The sequence below is a fragment of the Myotis yumanensis genome, unplaced genomic scaffold, assembly GCF_028538775.1.
Source record: "Myotis yumanensis isolate MYYU_CA2020_CCGP unplaced genomic scaffold, mMyoYum1.0.hap1 SCAF_2, whole genome shotgun sequence".
Classification (NCBI taxonomy): Eukaryota; Metazoa; Chordata; class Mammalia; order Chiroptera; family Vespertilionidae; genus Myotis; species Myotis yumanensis.
Window position 1 is genome coordinate 86,027,765 of NW_027223753.1, and position 21,817 is coordinate 86,049,581.

Below are 21,817 nucleotides of genomic sequence, written 5' to 3' on the forward strand. Positions count from 1 at the left end.
GAGAGTTTTTTTTTATTATTCTAGATCAGTGATAGCAAACCTATGACACGAGTGTCAGAGGTGACACGCGAACTCATTTTTTTGGTTGATTTTTCTTTGTTAAATGGCATTTAAATATATAAAATAAATATCAAAAATATAAATCTTTGTTTTACTATGGTTGCAAAGATCAAAAAATTTCTATATGTGACACGGCACCAGAGTTAAGTTAGGGTTTTTCAAAATGCTGACACGCCGAGCTCAAAAGGTTCACCATGACTGTTCTAGATACTAGGCTTTTGTCAGACACGTGGTTTATAAATATCTCCTCCTAGTCTGTTGCTTGTCTTTTCATCCTCCCAGTCTTTGCTTGTCTTTCACAGAACAAAGTTTTAAATTTTGATGAAATCAATTTATTATTTTTTCCTTCTATGGGTTGTGCTTTTGGGGTCAAGTCTAAGAACTCTTTGCCCAACCCTACCTCCTGAAGATTTTCTCCTGTGTTTTTTTTTTTTTTTTCCTAAAAGGTCGATAGCTTGATGTTTTACATATAAGCCTGTATCCATTTTGAGTTAATTTTGATATAAAATGTGAGGGTTTGATTAGGTTAATTTTTTGCTTATGAATGGATAGACACTTGCTCCTGGACTATTGAAAGGTTATCATGCCTTTACAGAGTTGCTTTTACACCCTTGTCAAAATTTTTGTGAGTCTATTTCTGGGTTCTTTATTTTGTCCTATTGATCCATGTGTCTATCCCTCCACCAATACAACACAGTGTTGATTACTATGACTGTACAATATGTCTTGAAGTCAGGTAGAATGATTTCTCTGACTTTATTGTTCTTTGTAAAATTTATTTTAACTATTCTACTTCCTTTGTCTTTCCATATACATTTTAGTATAATCTTGTCTACATCAACAAGGAAAATCTTTCGGGGATTCTGATAGGAATTGAGTTAAATTTTGTTGTGTGCTGAATAATGTTCTTCCAAAATTCATGTGATCTTATTTGAAAACTAGAGGCCCGGCACACAAAATTTGTACGTGGGTATGAAATTCATGCGTGGGTATGGTCCCTAGGCCTGGCCTGCGATCAGGGCCATTTTCTCCGGCTGCCCGCAGTTGGCCCCACTCCCCACCACCACTCAGCCCCTGTTCCCCATTGACCATCAGGTGATTGGAGCCTGATAGCTGGGGGATGGGACTGAGAGGTTGGCCATTCCCGCCTGCTTGCCGCCCTGCCCCCACCACAGGTTGCCCTCTGTGTGGGGGGCGACTGGTGAGGCAGGGGCCTTGGCCTGGTGTCACCCACCTCCCACCCCCAGTTCCCCATTCGCCATTGGGCAATCGGAGCCTGCTGGCTGGGGAAAGGGACCGAGAAGTGGTCAGTGCACCTCATAGTGACTGGTCGAGTGGTCATTCTGGTCATTCCATCATTAGGGTCAATTTGCATATTACCCTTTTATTATATAGGAATAGAGGCCTGGTGCATGGGTGGGGGCTGGCTGGCCTGCCCTGATGGGGGTCCCAGATCAGGGTGAGGGGGTCCCACTGGGGGGTGGGGCTGGCCTGGGCAAGAGGCTACAGGCGGTTTGCAGGCTGGCCACACCTCTGATTGGGGTCAGGGTCCCTGCTGGGGGGTGGGGCCAGCCAAGGAGAGGGGTTGTGGGGGGTTTTCAGGCCAGCCATGCCCCCTATTGGGGTGGGGGTCCCCACTGGGGGGTGTGGCCAGCCGGGGTGAGGGGCTGCGGTAGTTCTGGTCTCTGGTCATTCTGGTTGTTCACCTGTTTTGGTTGCTGGGCTTTTATTATATAGGATAGGATCTTTGCAGATGTAGTTAGTTAAGATAGGGTCATACTGGATTAGGAGGGGCCCTAAATCCAATGACTGGTTACCTTATAAGAAGAGGAAAGACACAGAGACACATAGGGAAGAAGACCACATGAAGATGAATTAAGACATTTCAGTTATGTTATCACAAGCTAAGAAATGCAAAGGAATGGTGACAACCACTAGAAGCTAAGAGAGAGGCATGAAACAGATTTGCCTCAGCAAACCAACCAGAAGGAACCAACCCTGCCAACCCAACACAAACTTGTATATTAGTTTGGGGAGAATTGACATCTTTATTATGTTGAGATTTCCAATCCATGAACACTATATGTCTCTCCAATTATTTGTACCTTCTTTGATTTCTTTAATTAGCATTTTGTAGTTTTCAGCATACTACAAGTATCCTATCTAATAAAGAGGGAATATGCTAATTGACCCTCACACTGTTGCAAAGATGGCAGCACCCACAGCCAATAAGGAGGGAATATGCTAATTGACTGCCATGCCCTCAAAGATGGCAGCACCCACAGCCACAAGATGGCTGGCAGGGGAGGGCAGTTGTGGGTGATCAGGCCAGCAGGGGAGGGCAGTTAGGGGCAACCAGGCTAGCAGGGGAGGGCATTTGGGGGTGACCAGACCTGCAGGGGAGGGAAGTTAGGGGCAACATGGGAGGGGGTGTCCCTCAGCCCAGCCTGCACCCTCTCCAATCTGGGTCCCATTGGGGGATGTCTGACTGCCAGTTTAGGCCCGATCCCACGGACATCTCTCTCACAATCTGGGACTGCTGGCTCCCAACTGCTCACCTGCCTGGCTGATTGCTCCTAATCACTTCTGCCTGCCAGCCTGATCACCCCTAACCACTCCTCTGCCAGCCTGATTGATGCCTAACTGCTCCCCTGCCGGCCCAATTGCCCCCAACTGCCCTCCCCTGCTGGCCTAGTCACCCCCAACTGCACCCCCCCTGCCAGCCTGGTTGCCCCTAGCTGCCCCCCCACTGCCGGCCTGGTTGCTTCTTACTGACTCCCCTTCCAGCCTGGTCACCCTCAACTGCCCCCATCTGCTGGCCTGGTCGTCCCTAACTGCACCCCCCTGCTGGCCTGGTTGCCCCCAACTGCCCCCTCTCGCCAGCCTGGTCATCCCTCATGGCCCCCCTGCTGGTCTGGTTGCCCCATGCAGCCTGCTGTTCAGTCGTTTGGTTGTCCCTCACTAACCCCCCTGCCAGCCTGGTCATAGGCAGCCATCTTGTGAAGGCGTGAGGGTTAATTTGCATATTACCTCTTTATTATATTGGATTGATTTCAGTGAGGAAGGGAGAGGGAGAAATAAAAACATCAATGATGAAAGAGAATCATTGTTTGTCTGCCTCCTATACACTCCCTTCTAGGTATTGAGCCCAAGACCCAGGCATGTGCCCTGACTGGGAATGTAACCATGACCTCCTGGTTCATAGGTTGATGCTCAACCACTGAGTTACACTGGCATGTGTTCTTTGTTTGTTTGTGTTCTTTCTGCTTAGAGAACTTTCTTTAGCCATTTTTTGAGTAGATTTGCTGGTGAGGTTTTCTTTAACTGAATATTCCTTTATTTCTTCATTTATGAAGGACAGTTTTGCTAGATATGAAATTTGATTGAATGTTCTTTTCTTTCAGTATTTGTAAAAGTATTGTGTTTTTTGCCTCCAAGATTTTTGATGAAAAATCTGCTGTAATTTGTATTATTTGTTTCCTCACAGGTAAAGTGGTATTTTTTTCTTTTTCTTTTTTTGCTGCTTTCAAGAGTTTTTATTTGCTGTTGATTTCTGAAGTTTGAATTTAGTGTTTCATGTGTGGATTTCTTTAAGTTTATCCTATTTGGAGAATTTATTGCAGTTTTAAAATCTGCATGTCTTTTTCAAAATTTAAAAAATTTGTATTTTTCAGTTCTAAAATTTCCATTTGGTTTTTTTTTTTATATCTTCTATTTGCTGAGAATTTCTGTTTTTTTTTTATTTTATCTGAGATTTTCTATTTTCTTTTGTTCCAAGTGTGTTTTTGATTGCTTTTTCAAACATTTTTATGATGATTGTTTCTTTAAAATCTTTGTCAGATAATTCTAACATTTCTGTTACCTCAATGTTGGTATGTATTGATTGTCTTTTTAAATTCAGATTGAGATCTTCCTGGTTCTTGGTCTGATGAGTGATTTTCAGTTGAAATCTGGACATTTGTGGTATGATGTTACGAGATTCTGGATCTCATTTAAATCTTCTGCTTTAGATGGCTTCTTTTGATGCTATGGCAGTAGGAGAGGGGTGGTACATCCTCATTACTGCCACGTGGGTGTAGAAGTCCAAGGGGCTCCTCATTAGTGCTGAAAGGGGCTGGGAGTGTTAACATAAGGGACATTGAAAACTGTAAATAATTTTCGTGAGCTTATTTGAGCCAAAATGTCGATAATTGTCGCAAAGCAGAATCTCAATGGCCCAGGCCCTAGGGCATGACTACCCACTATAAACTGCTTTTTAATTAAAATGTTTTAATTTCAGACCATCTTTTGTGATTACTTTAGGTCTCTGAGTTTGCAAGGCTGCCATGCAGGCCTTCCCTGAGTTAGGTTAGCATGTGGTCCTTTTCATCCACAGGAGTTCCAGCTCTCCACCAGGCCTCTACTGAGAACCCTGTGGAGGGTAGGGTGCCTTATTACTGCTCTTCTTGTAGCCTCCATTGACACATCTTCTGGTGGGGATAAACGTTCCAACTCCTTGTTTGGTCTTCATTGAGGACTACAGTCCTGTGGGTGTGTTTGTGCACTTGTTATAGCCTATGTGGGTGGAAGTCTACCCTCCACTGGGCCTTTGTTGGAGTGAGTGTGGATGGGGCCACAGGATTTTTGTTGTTGTTGATGTTTGTTTTTTGTAGAGTTTTTCTGTCTTGCTAGGCTGCCTTTTTCTGGTTCTCTGGTTGTTGTTTGTTTTTGCTGTGCTTGGAGTTTCCAGATTGACTTCTTAGCTCCAAATCTTGAATATATGAGGCAAAAGGAAAACTCACAGAACTCATCACTATATCATTCTATGTCCTCAGATCCTAAGCTGGTCTGCTTCCTTCTTTCCACCCTTCAGAGTCATATTTGTTTTATATCTAATGCCCAGTGTCTTTAATTGTATTTAGCAGAAGCAACATGGAAAAGTACACCTACTTCATTTTCCCAGAAGTGGAAGTCCTAGTTGACTCTTATTCTAAGGAGAATGTTGAGTCCATCAAAGTTTCTTATTTCTCCACTTCCCTATTTCTTTTCATTAAGTTTTTCCTCATTTCCTATTGCCATAGAGGAAGAAATTCTACTAGTTTTCTGGGGTTACAGTCTCCCCTTCTGGCTCCCAGGCCATCACATCTCCTCTTGTCTGCTCTGAAAACTTGCTTCACCAATGATCTCTTTCTGCTTGATTCTTATTTGATAAATGCCCTCTTTAAGTTTGAGGCACACTTGTCTTAAAGAAACTGACCTTTAACTTGTTCTTTCCTGAGACAGTCTTTTTTTTTTTCTTTTCCTTAAATGCATGTCTTTTTGAAAGCATTATCTCTACTCTCTTTTTCCACTGATTTGCCATCCTCTCCACCCTTAATCCTTTGCAATCTATCTACTGACCTTACCAGTCTATTGAAATTGTATTCTCCAAGGTCACCAATCTACATCTGGTAATCCAATCCACTGGCCTTTCCTTTGTTTCCATCTACTTTCATCTGTCTGCAGCATTTGGCACCACACGCACTTGGAAATTCGCATCTCCTTGGACTTCATAGCTTTAGTTACCCTCTGTCTGTTGTAATGTACCCCTCGAATCACAGAAGGACGCCTCAAGAAGTCGAATTAAAGAGTCACATTTATTGCAATCCTGGACTATGAGGGGCCATTCCCCAAATCTCATAGTGATAAGATGGTGGCAAAACCAGACTTATATAGGCAAAGATCAAAAAGGTATTGATTACATCTCAAGGTTTGGAATGAGGAACCTGGTTTGCAAAAAAGCAGTTTACAGAAGCAGAAGCAGCATGTTATCTAAATTACAGTTTTGGTTCTCTGGAACACTGAGTCAACAGGGACACGTTAACTGGAGCCCTCTGACCTTGGGATAATTGTGCTGTCCTTCCCAGGTAAAGGAAAATGTGCTTTCTAAGACCAGTATGACCACTACTAATGGGATTTCACATTACAATCAATAAGGTATTTAATCGAATGGGATGATTTATGTAATTCAGAAAATCAAAATAACTTTTCTATTGTTAAACAAAGCAAATAAGTACAGAAGCCAAACAGCCAGGTTAAAGTTAAACTATAGTTTCTACCTGAGATGATTGCTACCATACTTCATGTCCTCCCTGGCTTCCCTTCTTACTCCCCCACTTGTCTTGTTTTCAGCCCCACGATTGATTCCAAAACAATATGCAGAAGATCTTAAATTTTAATTTTTACTTTTGATTCTGACATCTTTTTTTGGACTTCAGTTTGACATTTCTTAGTACCTTTCATTTGCCACCAATTATCCAGCCAACCCTTCAAAAATCTATCTAAAACCAAAATCTTTATCTTCTCTGCCCCCAATGCTTCTGTTTCATGTTTCCAATTTCTCTGACTGGAACCAGTACCTTCCCTGCCAGTTGGCATTGAGACTTCAGTGTGGTGTTTGACATGGCTCAGCTCTCACTTGATAGCTTCTGCTAGAAATTCACCAGTTTCTTGCTTTTACCCCCTTTTCATTCACACTGCCCTTACCCAGTTCAGGTGAACTTGAACTTTTGCCTGAATTATTCCAGTAGTTCCCTAATTGGTCTCTTTGCTGCCAGTCAATTTCTAGTCTAATCAGTTTTATTCATTGTAGCTAGATTAATCTACCTTTATTGGAGTCCCTTTCTGAACTTAATTTTCTTTGGCAGGCACTCAAGGCTTCTGTGGCTCTGGCCTTGATCTACCTTCTCAGCATTTTCCCAACTGCTGGGAGCCAGTCCATCCTTGCTGCTTGACACAGTCGCTGCAGAGAAGAAACGTCTGCACAGCATATGTTTCAAGGGACCTGGCGTATATAGCATACTGTTCTTAATATGTTTTACTCCCCTTAGCGCTATGTGTTTTGACCAAGGTCACCTCTCCGAGAAAGGTTGTTTCCCCAGGTGCGGATTTTTCCCTGAGGTTAGGGAGGGGATACAACCCCTTAATTAAGTGCCAGGCGGGTAGTTAAGCTACATAATCTTTACTCCCTGGAATGGAGATAAGAAGCGCCCTAACCTTTGTAATAGAAATTGACAGGATTAAAATCAACTGGTATAAATATAGATGTAACAAGACAATAAACATCAGATCATCATCAGATCCTAACCAGAACCTAGCCAGAGAACATGGCAAAAGATCCTGGACAGAACCTGGCTACAGAACTTCACTGGAGAACCTAGACAGAACATGGCAAAAGAACCTGGATAGAACCTGGCTAAAGAACCTGGTGACTGAACCTGGCTGGAGAACCTGGAGAACCTGGCTGGAGAACCTAGCGAGAGAACATGGCACCAGAACTTGGTTGGAGATCCTGACCAGAACTTCGCTGGAGATCCTGGAGGGAGAACCTCGCTATGCTGATGAACTGAAACCAGTTTCCATGTCATTCATTCTTCGCCGACTCCGTCCACACCTTTGGGGATCCTTGGACCCGTTGGGGTTGGACCCCAGCACCCAACATTATTCCTATGGAGACACTGGGGGTTTGCAATACTAAAACACCTATTGTTCTATCATCCTTATTCTCTCCTCCCCCTCCAGCACCTAAAATGGGGGTATTATATCCATCCTTCCTTTGCACTTCAAATTTTTCTTTTGTAGAGTACTCACTGATCTAGAAGTTGTGTTAGATATATATACTGACTTTACTTCTACTAGACTGTCAGCTTAGGATGAGCTTGGTTGATCAGTGATTGAGTCATTTATTGATTCACTCAACAGATTTTTAAGGCACGAGGGGCTCTGTGCAAGGCACTGGGGATGTGACAGTGAAAAAAGCTCCTCTTGTTGCTTACAGCCTCCGGTTCTTATTCTTTGTTGTTAGTTTTTTTTTATATTGTAAAGAATGCCTGGTCCTAGATTAATGTCTGGCATATCTAGTACGTACTCCTTATTAAACAAATGAATGAACTAGCAAGTATGTAGGAGAAGATTACCAAAGTTGCATAATGACTTTGTTTTTAAACTTTCTGGCATTTAACCCTTTCTGATAAAAGAGAAAATAAAAATTGAGGAGCAGAGGAAAAATTTATTAGAAATAAATGCAAATGCGGGAATATATCATCCGAGTCTTTGGATTAAGGCTACGATATGGCAGACATTTTCAACCAGTTTTACAAATGATAGCAATATTTAAAGAACATCCGTCTCAAAAGATGTATTTTTGTAAGAATGAATAAAAACTCTGACTCAGGGAACTGTCTACTCCAACTAGCTCTCCATATTTAATTTGAGGCTTCTTAGCATAATAAGACATTTGTCCTCTTTGTGTTTGAAACAGGGGTTTCATTTTACTTCCTACTGAGCTTTCCAGTGTGAATTTTCTGTTGCAATTGCCCCACTTATAAAGTATGTCTTCAATCTGGCTGAGGTTTCTTTTCTCAGCTCTCTGGGAGCTGAAACAAAAGAATTGCTGGGAAAATGAAATAGCAAACCAGTAAAGTGAGAAGCCCTGTGAATGCCTGCCCTTTTCTAGAGAGTCTGCAGCATATTGGAATGTGAGCCATCTTACTCTTGCTTTTCACTCCTCATATCTTTACAATGTTGCTAGCAAGTTAACTGCAGAAATGTGAGGCTTTTCTCTTCCCCAAACATCACACCCCAAATATTTCCTCTGCTCCTTAAAGCACATGCATTACCAATGGCCAACAGGAATAAAACAAATATATTCTAAATACTTCATTTGCTTTTTCCTCATGTTAGTCATTTATTTCTTAAATCCCTGGATGTTTCATTAGTTTTTAATAAATATTCTTATGAAACTCTTTTCAAACACATTTAGAGTTTTAGAGTCACTAGCTAGGTCTCAGAGTCATATCTAAACTGTGAAGAAGACTTTGGGGCTTCGGCTAATTTCCAATAAGTGACGTCTCAGACCGTACACGCTGCCACACATTCATCTGTTTGGGGTACAGACATGACATAGACTGGAAAGTTAAAGAAATCTCAACTCTCTTTGTCCAATGGGAGTTGAAGACTGCTTGCTCTACTTTTCTAGCTGCTTCCCCTAAAGACTCTATGCGCTAGATGAGCATGGGGGGACCTGCGAATCAGGTTAGCAGGCAGTGCCACACTGATCTTGTGTCATGTCCTTAGACTTGGGCTTGATATGGGGTGGTGGTAAGGAGCGAGGGTCCACCTTCCTTCCCTTCCCCTTCCTCAAAAAACTGGCTCTTCACCCCTAAGCAGAGCAGTGGCCAGGCGTGGTGCCATAGAGCCCTCTGAAGCGATAGAGTGAATACCATTCGTACAATTCTGATAACAGACTGAGGATGACAATTTGGGGCGAGGTATGGAGCACCATTTAGCATGCAGATTTGGTCCCTATACTGATTTATTAATATTTTAATCTTAGAAAAAGGGAAGGCGATGCTAAAAAGAAGCTTAGGGAACGCACAAAAGTAGGGAAGTTGGTTTGTTACACCACATAGCAGCACAACTTTTGCACAAAACCAAAATGGCAGCTGGTTCTGAGATTTCACGAACACAGAACAACCCACATGCCAAAATCCCAAAAATTCTATTTCAGCAAGTTTTTCCTTCTCTATAGGAACTGAGCCTGTCAGCAGCATAAACACTTGCAATCCTGCACTTCCTAGGATGCATGTGCTATCGAAAAGGGAGGTGTTAATTGCTGTGCTAATTACAACATGATTGCTTTGCACTTGTTTTGCACTTGTAGGTGATTAAATTTTTAACGAAGCATATTACTTGGCACTGTTAGCACAGTTAACACATTTCTCTCTCCCTCTCTCTTTTTTATGCCTTGGGAGAAGTCCCACACCACAGACCCTTCCCTGGCTGTGATGTGCTGTTGTGTTTGGAAGCAGCCTCTGTTTAGGCTGTTGGTAACAGGACTCCAGCTTCCTGCTTGGGAAAGAGCAGCAGCCTATGATAATCATACCCAGCATGATAGCACTGGCCAGATGCGAACGCAGAACCCACAGAGGTATTAGCTAAAAATTAGGCAGTGCTGCCAATGCCAGTCTCCAGCCTTCATTGAAAAACTCCAGCGACTCCAGCCAGTCAAGCGGCAGTGTTGGAGGGTTGAGCAGGAAGGCAGAGAGATGACAGCAAGTTCCACGTGATTTATTTCTGCGTTACAGCCTGTGTTCCCAGCTGAACCGGAGCACGGGAAACTTGCATCTGTTACATGGGCAGCCCTGTATCTCTTGGTTCCCACTGTGCAGCAGGCTGCATCCTCAGTGGAAGCTGATTTTGTATTTGTGAGCCTGTGCACGTACACCCCCTTCTCTCCAGGCCTCCATATTCACAAGTGCCTGGGAAAACAAGTCTGGTTCTGGGAGGAGGGCTGGACAGATCTGGGGGTTCACAACCTGGGTTGGATGCCAGAAATGTCAGCCAGCTAAACTGGCATTAATGCTGCATGTCAGCCAACAACACACCTAGGAAACCAGAAAAGACAAACATTCAACTTTTTGTGACTTAGCTCTCTGACTGGGCAGTTTTTTTGCAGCAAGGATCCTGGGAGGATGGTCTTAGGAGAACTGAGGGAACAGAGGAGAGAAATGAACCAGGTTGCAGGAGAAGTGCCTGCTCGTCCGAGGGGCTTCCTTGTGGGCTCGTTGGCCTGGCCAGGGGCTGGGTAGGCCAAAGTGGCAAAACACATTCTCAAAGGAACATACATTCCTCCAAGCCTGAACTGAGATTTGGTTTCTAAGCCTGATTAAACGTCTCCAGACAATTTTATAAACTTTATCAGTCCAGAGCAAAATAGTTGTCCTTATTCTACGCAGTTAGTTTATAGATACCCTTCAGGGGCTCAGCGTGGTGAACAAATGCACAGATAAGTGTAACAGATAAAAGGACCTACTGAAAACATTTGGGATTTTATATCTTGCTACATGAACAAGGCTTTGAAAGTGACTTCTGTATTGGTGCTCCCTAGTCAGGGAATGTAACTGTCAGAGAAAAATTAATTCGACTTTAACCATCAGTTTCATACTGTCCTTTTATTAAGAAAAACCTTTTCACCCTGGCTGGGCTCAGTGGTTGGAGTGTCGGTTTGTGCATTAAAGGGTTGAGGGTTCAATTCCTGGTCAAGAACATGTACCTGGCTTACAGGATTGATCCCTGTCCTCTCACATTGATGTTTCTCTCTCTCTTTCTCTCTATTACTCCCTCTCTTCCTCTCTCTCTCTCTCTCAGATAAATAAATGGAGAAAGTATCCTCCAGTGAGGATTAACCAAAAAACAAACAAACAAACAAACAAATAAACAAAAAAAGTATTTTCTATTCCAATGAACTATTGGCTGGGTTTTCTTTTTCTATGCTTTTGACTAATGAGTTTAACAAATTTCATTTGCAAACTGCACTCTTCTTATCAACTTTTTCTGTTTTGTTTGTTTTTTGTTAATCCTCACCTGAGGATATTTTCTCCTTTTTTTTTTTTTTTTTTTTTTTTTTTAGAAAGAGTGGAAGGGTGGAGGAAAGATGGAGAGAAACATCGATGTGAGAGAGACACATAGATTGACTGCCTCTCACATGGGCCCTGACCAAGGTCAGAGATCGAGCCTGCAACTGAGGTACGTGCCCTTGACCGGAATTGAACTCGGGACCCTTCAGCCCACAGGCCGACCCTCCATCCACCAAGCCAAACTGGCTAAGGCACAAGTTTGAATCTATTACTGCCTGGCTTCAGCCAGCTATCACTGTGATAATCAAAGTGGGTGAATAGATGATATTCCAATGTAAAAGTTCCCAGGTATCTAATCCACATGCCAACTGGAAAAAGAAGTGTTTCAGGCCAGTAATTTTCATACATTACTATAGATTTTTATTTCTCATGTGGGTTAAAAAAGTGATTTGGAAGATTGAAAAATTGTGAATTTGTGTGAAATAAAGCCAAATATCTTGAAAATAACACAATTCATTCAAGAGTATTTCAATGTAATACTTGAAAAGTATTTTGGGGGAGCCAGTATGTTCAGGGTCTTATGGACTGAGCGTTCATTCTTTGAGAGTCAATCTTTCAGCAACTTTGTTCCTGAAAGCCCCAGCCATCACAAGGGGTTGCTAATCTGTCAACTTTTCAGTGAGTATTTTCTTTCCAGAGTCCACTTTCACTGTACTCATTCTCCTTTCTCTTTTCCTCCCTGTCCCAGTCTCCCCTTCTGCCTACTCAGCTAGCCTCTGCCTCCACTGCCCTTCTCAGGGCAGCCACCTGGGAGGCGCCTCAGGCCTCAGCATGGGACTCCAGGCTGCATGGGGGCTCGGACAGTCAGCCCCACTGCTACGGAAATGTCAAGAATATGCTGCTTAATCAAGCTTTCTTTTCTTCCCTTTTTATAATAAACTCTTATTATGTTCATTTTCAAACATACTTTTACAAGGAGAGAATGTTTTTGATCCTCCTTAACCCAGCCCAGATTCAACAAAAAATTACTGAAGGTTTGTGACACTTGTTTAATCTTTTTCTTTCCCGCTTATTTTTTTAAGGCAAATTAGTTTAAAAGTTTTTAGCCCTTTATGCAAACGCTACCCGCCCCGCCCCCCCAACCTTTTTTGTTTTTGTCTTTGCTTTTGATGGGTCATGTTCTCTCTGACTGTTGAAAAGAAGAGAAATTTCATGAGGCCAGATGCCTTTGTTCTCTGAGTGCATGCACACACACTAGATTTCTGAGCACTCTGTGTTGGCAGGATGAGGCACTCATTCTCTATGTGAATACAAATGAATCAATTATATTTTATCTCAAGAAACTGCTTAAAAATACCTATAGGCACATGGAGTCCATGGGTTAACATGGTAGAGTGTTCAGAAAAACTGGCCATTTGTCACAAATGCAGTGTGTGTGGAACACTGCTTAGGAATTGCCACTTGTGGTTTCCTAGTGTTTCCCTAATAGTACTCCTTCATCCATTTTGTCTTGACACACGCAGTTCTTCTCATCTCATTCTCACATTCAACACTAAATCTCCTTCAAGACTTTGATTAAACAGTTTCTTCATTGAAGCCTCAGAAACGGTAAGCAACCCTCTCCTCTGTACATGACATAAACAAATGGAAGAACATACCATGCTCATGGATTGGTAGAATCAACAGAATTAAAATGTCCATACTGCCCAAAGCAATTTATAGATTCAATGCAATCCTCATTAAAATACCAGTGGCATATTTCACAGACCTAGAACAAACTCTCCACAAATTCATCTGAAATAAAAAAAGACCCTGAATAGCCACAGCAATCCTGAGAAAGAAGAACAAAGTTGGAGGGATCACAATACCAGATATCAAGCTATATTACAAAGCCAGTGTTCTCAAAACTTCCTGGTACTGGCACAAGAATAGACATATAGATCAATGAAACAGAATAGAGAACTCAGAAATCAATCCAAACCACTATGCTCAATTAATATTTGACAAAGGAGGCAAGAACATACAATGGAGTCAAGACAGTCTCTTCAATAAATGGTGTTGGGAAAATTGGACAGATACATGAAAAAAAATGAAACTAGACCACCAACTTACACCATACACAAAAATAAACTCAAAATGATTACAGGACTTAAATGTAAGAAGGGAAACCATAAGAATCTTAGAAGACTCCATAGGCAGCAAAATATCAGACATTTGTTGTAGCAATATCTTCACCAATACAGCTCCTAGGGCAGGGGTGGGCAACCTTTTTGTGAGTGCGTGCCAAAACCAGCAAAATCTCTGACTCAAAATTCTTCTGCGTGCCAACCCTAATTTTTTGAGAACATGTCTCTGAAGGTGTACGTATGTGAAGAACCTTGAAGAAATAATAAAATTTATTCGCAGACCAAAAAAACACAGCATATGATGATGAAAAATACATTTATTTTTTAATGTATACATGTACACTGATAGTCCGACAGAAAACGTTATGACTCCGTTTGATATTATCAGTGGGACTTTTGCTGCTGCATCACTGATGACAGAGATTTTACATCAGGTTTATATTTCGTGACCTTCAGAGATATGCACGAGCTACTACTTTCATCCGTCAGGCTACTCCTATTATGAGACTTAACAAAATTCATCACTGAGAACAAAGATTCAGAAGCATATGTGGATGAAACCAAAACACTGGTCAGATCTAGGAAGGCAGGGAGAGTTAAGGCAGAGGCATAGAAATTGCTCTTCCCCTCTCTCGTCAATCCATGTCTATGGTCTTTAAGATAACTTGTTATGTAAAATTATTTACTTATCTAAGATGCACCTACACTGAATTTATCTGAAAAATAAAAAAGTCGATACTAAGAAAAAAATTGTAAATGGAAGATTATAAGAGAGGGTTTCGCGTGCTAGCAAAAGTTAATGGCGTGCCATGTTTGGCACGCGTGCCAGGGTTTGCCCACCCCTGTCTTAGGGCAATGGAAACTAGGGAGAAAATAAACAAATGGGACTACATTAAAATAAAAAGCTTCTACACTGCAAAAGAAACCATCAACAAAACAACAAGAAAGCCCACTGCATGGGAGAACATATTTGCCAATGCTATCTGAAATAAGGGTTTAATCTCCAAAATTTACAGGGAACTCATGCAACTTAACAAAAGGAAGATAAACAATCCAATTAAAAAATGGGCAAAAGGCCAAGACCGGTTTGGCTCAGTGGATAGAGCGTCGGCCTGCGGACTGAAGGGTCCCAGGTTCGATTCCAGTCAAGGGCATGTACCTTGGTTGCGGGCACATCCCCAGTGGGAGGTGTGCAGGAGGCAGCTGGTCGATGTTTCTCTCTCATCGATGTTTCTGACTATCTATCTCTCTCCCTTCCTCTCTGTAAAAAATCAATAAAAATATAAAAAAAAAAAATGGGCAAAAGACCTAAATAGATACTTTTTGAAAGAGAACATATAGAGGGCCAAGAGACATATGAAAACATGCTCAAAGACACTAATCATCCAAGATATGCAAATTAAAATGACAATGAGTACCATTTCACACCTGTCAGAATGGCTATCATCAACAAATCAACAAACGAAAGGTGCTGGCAAGGATGTGGAGAAAAAGGAACCCTCATGCACTGCTGGTGGGAATGCAGACTGGTGCAGCCACTGTGGAGAACAGTATAGAGTTTCCTCAAAAAGTTAAAAATGGAACTCCCATTTGACCCAGTGATCTCACTTCTAGGAATATATCCCAAGAAACGGGAAACACCAATCAGAAAGGACATATGCATCCCTATGTTCATAGCAGCACAATTCACCATAGCTAAGATTTGGAAACAGCCTCAGTGCCCATCAGCAGATGAGTGGATTAAAAAACTGTGGTATATCTACACAATGGAATACTACGCTGCGGTAAAAAAGAAGGAACTTTTACCATTTGCAACAGCATGGATGGAACTGGAGAGCATTATGCTAAGTGAAATAAGCTAGTTGGAGAAAGATAAATATCACATGAGCTCACTCATATGTGAGATATAATGAACGACACAAATTTATGAACAAAAATAGATCCAGAGACAAGGTAACACTGAACAGACTGTCCAACCTCAGAGAGAAGGCAGGGGAGAAGGGCGGGTTAGAGATCAACCAAAGGACTTGTATGCATGCATATTAACATAACCAATGGACACAGACACTGGGGTGGTAGGGGCTAGTTCTGAGGGGTGGGAGTGGTGGGGAGGGGGGTCAATCTGGAAAAAGGAGACATATGTAATACTTTAAACAATAACAAAAAAGATTAGTGTATGATAAATAGTAAAGTTTTAATACATGTTGACTATTACCATTATAACAATGTATTCTGATTAAAAAAACTTTTATTAGCTCTTCCTGTCCGGCTGCGGCACAGTGAGCAGCTGCCGCATGTCTGCTCACCTGCAACGGAGGATTGTGGGGAACTGCTCCAGCTTCCTGATCAGGAGGAACAAGCAGAGGCACAGCACCAAACCCAATAACCCGAAGGCCCGCAACTCCTTTCGTTACAAGACGGTGGGCCTGTGGTGGTCATCACGAAGCGGAGATCCGTGCAGACCACCATCAACAAGAACGCCCGGGCCACCCTGGGCAGCATCCCGTACATGATCTGCAAGAACAAGTACCGCCCGGATCTGCGCTTGGCCGCCATCCGCAGGGCCAGCGCCATCCCGCGCAGCCAGAAGCCTGTGATGGTGAAAAGGAAGCCGGCGGCCCCACCAAGAGCTCTGTGCAGACCCCTCACTCACAAACAATGAAGGTATCAGTCAACTTTTCTCAAAACACAAAACAAACAAAAAACACTTTTGTTATAAAAATTCTAAACACAAAAAAGAAGAGTAAATAGAATGACAACCCACTAAATTCCAGAAAACCAGACTAGTCCTCAGAATATTATATTCTTTTTAAGAGGAAGGCAGCAGGTTAATGTTTAATTGCGCTTCTGTACTCTGGGAAATGCTTGTATATATAGGGCACAAGCAAAGGGATATGCATTCTTGCATATCATATATGGTGGGGAAAAGAGGTCATTGCATTTTTTGTTGTTTGTAATGCAAAACTCCAAGTGCAAGAGGTAAGAACTGATTTATTTGAGTTCTACTTGGATTCTGTCCCATAATCCCTTTTCTATTCTATTCTAAAGTACAAGCAGGCATGGATTTCTCATAGATAAGAAACTTAAACCTTTATATTCTCATCTGAAAAATGGCCCAAGTAATAGTACTAGCCCTAGAAGTCTATTTTGAGAATTAAATAAAATTAGTTACATAGAGTACTTGCTACATACTATTTTTCATTGATTCTGAGATTCACACTTTTTCACATCTCTGAAATTTTCTTTCTTTCGTGGTGGTTGATAAAATAATAGAGTCTGATGATTAGTGGAATGTTAGATTCCATGAAATATTGTAGACAAGTGCTTAATGAATATTAGCAATCAAGATAATGATAATGTCGAGTTTTCTTAATTCATCTACATCACAGCTTGTATCATAGAAGCTTTGCTTTATGCAAAAGAAAGGTGTTAAATTATCCAAGCATAATAGTGGATTCATCTATTTCTTCTTGCAGTTCTATCATTTTTTGTTGTTTGCTGTGTGTGTGTGTGTGTGTGTGTGTGTGTGTGTGATGTTACTTTGATACTCTGTTGTTAGGTGGATACACATTAAGGATTATTAATCTTTTTGGAGTATTGATCCCTTTATCATTTGGTAATGCCCCTCTTTATCCCTGATAACTTTTCTTGCTTTGAATGTTATATAGCTCTCTGAAATTAATATAGTTTCTCCCACTTTCTTTTGATTGGTGTTAGCATGATATATCTTTTTCCATCCTTTTACATTTAAACTATATGTTTCATTGTATTTAAGGTGGATTTCTTGCAGACATATATAGTTTAAGCCTTGTTTTTTTATTCACTCTGAAAATCTCTGTCTTTTTATTTGTGTATATAGATAATTGATATTTAAGATGATTATTGAGCCCTAGCTGGTTTGGCTCAGTGGATAGAGTGTTGGCTTATGGACTGAAGGGTCCCAGTTTCAATTCCCAGTCAGGGCACATGCCTGAGTTGCAGGCTTAATCCCCAGTAGGGGGCATGCAGGAGGCAACCAATGATTCCCTCTCATCATTGATGTTTCTCTCTCCCTTCCTCTCTGAAATCAATAAAAATGTATTTATTGTTTTATTATTATTTTTTAAAAATATATTTTATTGATATTTTACAGAAAGGAAGGGAGAGGAATAGAGAGTCAGAAACATCGATGAGAGAGAAACATCGATCAGCTGCCTCCTGCACACTCCCTACTGGGGATGTGCCTGCAACCAAGGTAGATGCCCTTGACCGGAATTGAACCTGGGACCCTTGAGTCCGCAGGCCGACGCTCTATCCACTGAGCCAAACCTGATAGGGCAATAAAAATATATTTAAATAAAGAAAAGATGATTATCGATATAGTTGGATTAATATCTATCATAGTTGTTACTGTTTTCTGTTTGTTGCCCCTGGTTCTTTGTTTCTATTTTTGTCTTCCACTCTTTTTCTGCCTTTTATGATATTATTTGAGCATTTTATATTATTCTATTTTATTTTCTTTTTTAGCATATCAACTTTACTTCTCTTTTTATTGTTTTTGATGGTTGCCCTGGAGTTTGTAATATACATTTACAACTAATCCAAGTCCACTTTCAAATAACACTATACCAATTCACTGGTAGTGCAAGTACCCTATAATAACAAAATATTCCTAATTCCTCCCTCCATCTCTTATGTCATTACTATCATTCATTGCAATTGTATAGAAGTATACATGTATACACATAAGCATATACTTATACATAGCATATACATAAGCATACATAATTGAATACATTGTTGATATGATTATTTTGAGCCTGTTACCTGTTACATCAATTAAGAATAAGAAAAATGCCTTATTTTGCTTTCATGTTTTCATTCTCTGATTCTCTTCTTTGTAGATCTGATTTTCTGACCTATATCATTTTTATTCTCCCTGAAGAACGTCTTTTAACATTTATTGCAAGGCAGGTCTACCGGCAACAAATACCTTCAATTTTTGTTTGAGAAATCTTTAATTTTCTTTCATTTCTGAAGAGTAATTTTGCAGGTTTCAGAATTATATCTTTGTGGCTTCTTTTCTTTCAGCACCATAAATATTTCACCCCTTTCTCTTCTTGCTTCCATATTTCTGAGAAGTTTGATATAATTCTTATTTTTGCTCCTCTATAGGTAAAGTGTTTTTTTTAATATGTTTTTTACATATTTGATTTCTGTAGTTTAAATATGCTATACTTAGGCATAGCTTTTTCATTTGTAAATTATTATTATTATTTGTATTTATCCTGTTTGGTGTTCTCTGAGTTTCCTGGTTATGTGGTTTGGTGTCTGACATTAATTTGGGAAAATTTTTAGTTGTTATTACTTCAGATATTTCTTGTTCCTTTCTTTTTTATTTATTTTATTTTTATTTATTTATTTTTTCTGTTCCTTTCTCACTTTCTTTTCTGGTATTCCTATTACATGTATATTACATCTTTTGTAGCTCTTCTACAATTCTTTTATATTTTGTCTATTCTTTTCAGTTTTGGAAATTTCTTCACTCGAGCACATGCTTATTGAGAGAGGGAGTGAAGGAGAGAGAGAGAGAGAGAGAGAGAGAGAGAGAGAGAGAGAGAGAGAAACATTGATGTGAGAAACATTGATAAGTTGTCTTCCTGTATGCACCCCAAGTAGAGATCAAACCTGCAACCTAGATATGTGCCCTGATCGGGAATCAAACCCACAACCTTTCAGTATTTGGAACGACACTTCAACCAACTGAGCCAGGGCTATTGTCATATTATTATGCTCAGATATTCTTTCCTCAGCTGTGTTCAATCTACCAATGAGCATTTTAAGGACATTCTTTATTTCTGTTAGAGTTATTTTTAATTCTCATATTTCTTTTTGATTTTTAGAATTTCTATTTTTCTACTTACATGATCCATTTGTTCTTGATTGTTATCTACTTTTTCTACCACAACTCTTAGCATATTAATCACAGTTTTCAAAAATTCCTTGTTTGATAATTTTGATATTCTTGCCATATCTCATTATGGTTCTAAAACTGTCTTTTTTGCCTTTTTGTATGGTTTGTAATTTTTTTGTTGAAAGGCATACATGATGTCCTGGATAAAGAGAACTAAGGAAAGTAGGTCTTTAGTAATGCGAGTTAGGGTGTAGGGGAGGGGAAGAATTCTATGGTCAGGTGATGAGGTGTTACCCTTTTGGTGAGCCTGTGTCCTGAACTGTGAACTTCACTGGTGCTTCTTAGTTTATTTTTCTCCCTTTAGGTGGAACAGGATGACAGGCGGGAGCTGGATTTGTATATTTTCCTTCCCCCACATAGAAGGCTAGAACTGACTAAACTTGTATATTTTCCTTCCCCCAGGTAGATTAGGCTCTGGTAAAACTCAAATAGGTCAGGCTCTGGTAAAATAGCCTCTTCGCAAGGCAGGCCTTGTTAAGAGCAACAGAATGCTCTGGCAAATCTCAAAATGGTTCCTTTTCCCTCCCCCTGATGGAAGAAAGAGAGCATCCCCCCGCCCCCCCAATATTACTGTGAGGACCTGGTAGAGCTCCTGGAGATAAAACTTACAAAAGTGTGGGCTTCCCCATGATTGGGCCCCTGTGAAGTTTTTATCTATCACAGTTGTCCACACTGAACCTCCAGAAATTCCTCAATCACAGTTCCAGTTGTCCTGCTCCAACACTGTGTCCCATGCTGTTTTCTCATTAGGTAAGTTGTGGTTCTCTGTATTTGCCTGTCTCTCCAATTTTGAGGATAGTGGTTTGCCCTGTGTCCTCACTTCACTGGTAGATCTAAGCATAATTGTTCATTTTTTGGTTTGTTCAGCTTGTTACCTGTTGTTCGGACAGAGTGAACACATTCACATTCCTTACATGCTGGACCAGAAACCAGAAGTTCATGTTTTTTAAAAAAACCTTTTCATACTATATGTGTCCTAAAACCAGGCACAGATATGAGTCTGCCATGTTGGTATTGATTAAAATTGAAGGGAAATTCTCTGGTGAGATAATTGGAAACTTTTGGGTCAGATTCTCTGGAGAAGAACTTGGGGCAGAAGCAGAGCCAATTCCTGATCATCTAGGAGTTTGGTTCTAACTTCAAAAGCTTTCCTTCCAAAGCTGTTAATCTAAGTATCATGAATGAGTCCTATTTTTTAGCTTATTTTTGTATGTCCATGAACAAAGAAAGTCTTGCTACTTGAAGGTCCCTCATAAGTCAACAGCATTTGAAGTGCAATAATTAAAAGACTGCTGATGCTGAGATGCTGTTTCTGGGAGCTCCAGAGTTTTTGCAAGTATTTTAACAAATACACATAAGTAAAAGGTGGGAAAATTACATTTGCTTTGCTTTCCTTCAATGTCTGTATTTCAGATGTAATAAGAAAATCATTAGTTTATGATATCCTCATGTTGAATTTAGTAGGAATGACTCTGAAATGCTTCTCAATCCAATGAAGACATCAAAATCCAATAAAGACCCAGCTAGGAGTGCATAAAAATTACTTAAAGTTACATTTTTGAAAAAGTCTCATGGAAGATATTTATTTGAAAAATTATAAAATAATTTATGTAAATAAAAAATTTATATTGTTATTCCAAGTTAGGCTTTGGTATTAACATTTGATAGATACTTAAACATTGAATGTCTTATAAGAATTTACTTTTTTCTTAGATTTTTGATTAAGTTTATTTTCATATTTTCATAAGGTGAATAGAGTGTAGCTCAGGAGAGGTTTGAAACCCTGCTCCTGGATTTATTGTGTAGTTTATTTATTACTTAGTTTGTTCATCTGTGAAATGGTGATGTTGTGTGTGCTGAGTGTCCTCAGGTCTATTATGAGGATCCAATGGGATAGTTCACATAAAGCTCTTAGAATGGCAACTGACATCCTGTAAGGGCTCAATAAATGTTAGCTATTTTTATTTTAATAAGAAAACATCATTCAACCCTAGCCGGTTTGGTTTAGTGGATAGAACATCAGTCTGCGGACTGAAGGTCCTGGGTTCAATTCCAGTCAAAGGCACATGCCTGGGTTGCAGCTTGATCCCTAGTAGGGGGAGTGCAGGAGGCAGCCAATCAATGATTCTCTCTCATCAGTAATGTTTCTATCTCTCTCTTCTTCTCCCTTTCTCTCTGAAATAAATAAAAAAATATATTTTTTAAAAAGAAAACATTCAGCTCTGACTGATTTGGTTCAGTGGATAGAGCATTGGCCTGGGGGCTGAAGGGTCCTGGGTTCGATTCCAGTCAAGGGCACATGC

At 40.5% G+C, this 21,817-nt stretch overlaps 1 pseudogene; it reads left to right on the forward strand.

Annotated features, from left to right (window-relative positions):
- Window positions 1-15,855: 15,855 nt before the first annotated feature.
- On the forward strand, window positions 15,856-16,223 carry LOC139002474 (large ribosomal subunit protein eL28 pseudogene; annotated as a pseudogene).
- The last annotated feature ends 5,594 nt before the right edge of the window (window positions 16,224-21,817 follow it).